We start from the raw sequence: 1636 nt of genomic DNA, 5'->3' as shown, positions 1-1636 counted from the left end.
TGTATTTGTGTAATTGGTTCAAAGAAGACTTGAATAGCTCTTTATTGTCCTTCTTGAGGTTGATAAAGTTTGAGTGTTTGGATTTTTTTTTTTAACTTAATGTAGCTCCAAAGTCTGAAAGGCTCCTTTGCTCTTAAACCTGTCAATTGATGAAACTATGTAAATTTACAGTGTACTAACTTATTTTTTGTTTATTATATATAGCGTTTTTTGGAAATTGTTTGTACCCACACACTTCAGCATGAAAATAAAGATTAGTGTTTCCATTTAAATGTTTGTCTCCTATAATTGTGAATTTACTACTATATAAGACAAATAGATCATTCTTTATCAAAAAGATTCTATAAAAATGAAGCTAAGCAGAGAAATGAGAAACAAAAATAATTACTAAAAACAAAACAAAGGCCTGAAGAGATGCTCCGTGGTTAAGAGCAGAAGTTAACTATTCTGGTGGAGAACCTGAATTCTGTTACCAGCACCCATGTGGCTCACACCTCTGACCACATACTGTGGCATATACTCATGGAGACCCTTTTCCCTTCCCTCACCTCCGCTCTCCCTTACCCTCTCTTTCTCTTTCTTCCCCTCTCTTCCCCTCCTTTCTCCCCTCTCTCTTTCCCTCCTCTCTCCCTCTCTGTCTCACACATGCTTACAAATAAAAATTCTTAAACAAACAAGGTAAATATGTCTGACCTTGAAGAGCATTATATAAAAAATAAGGGTAGCTCTGTTTATTTAAATAAGGCATGCAGCTGCTTGCACACATAATCAGCATGTTTGAATTTGTTCCAGAAAAGGTGGGTAGCTTTTTAAGAATCCCAGAAAAGGGAAATTCCAAGAGTAGCATCTAGTCTCTATCCTCCACCTCTATCACGGAAAGGATTGGGATGGATAGAGGAGGGAATCTGCAGGGATCATTGATTCTTAGTAGCCTGGAGAAGTGGGTGTTCTACTTTATAAGCAGGGAGCTAAAAAGCCACAGAGAGCAGAACTGCTCAAGATCTCTAAGTTCATCTTCAGAGCCAAATGTTTTAAGTATCAGCGATTACAATGCCTCTTCTACCTTACTATAGAAATGGAGGTGATCTGGAACGTAGCTTCTCATCCCAAACCTTTTCCTCCATAGCACTTTACATATGTGCTTACATTGTTTATTTGTACCTTTAATATCTTATTACCCACGTTTCCTATTGATATGCCAGCTTTGTGAACAAGGTAGGGAATCTATGTTCTGTCTCACGCATGGATGTCAAGAACTTAAATGAACCTGGCACATAGATCTGGAAACCATTGAAGAATAATTCATCCAGCAGCCACTAACTGGGATCTCACAAGCGATTTAGCTACTTTACTGGCTTGGTCACTGCTAGGCAGGGAGGGTGCTTCCATGCTTTGTCTGTGAAGACTCAGTGCTTTCTAACATAACTTTAGGCTGAGGTATGTGGTCTGACCCAAGAGAGACAAATAGCTGAAGCTAAGGAAGACACTTCTGAGTAACATCATGAGAAACAATGAGTAAAATGTCACACAGAGAGAGACAGAGAGAGAGACAAAGACAGAGAACAAATGGTAAGACCCACAAGATTAAAAAGATTTCAACCTATATATTTTAGGATCATGGCAGGGTAGACAGGAA

Source organism: Mastomys coucha, unplaced genomic scaffold, assembly GCF_008632895.1.
Source record: "Mastomys coucha isolate ucsf_1 unplaced genomic scaffold, UCSF_Mcou_1 pScaffold7, whole genome shotgun sequence".
NCBI classification, from domain to species: Eukaryota; Metazoa; Chordata; class Mammalia; order Rodentia; family Muridae; genus Mastomys; species Mastomys coucha.
This window is presented reverse-complemented; position numbering follows the sequence as displayed.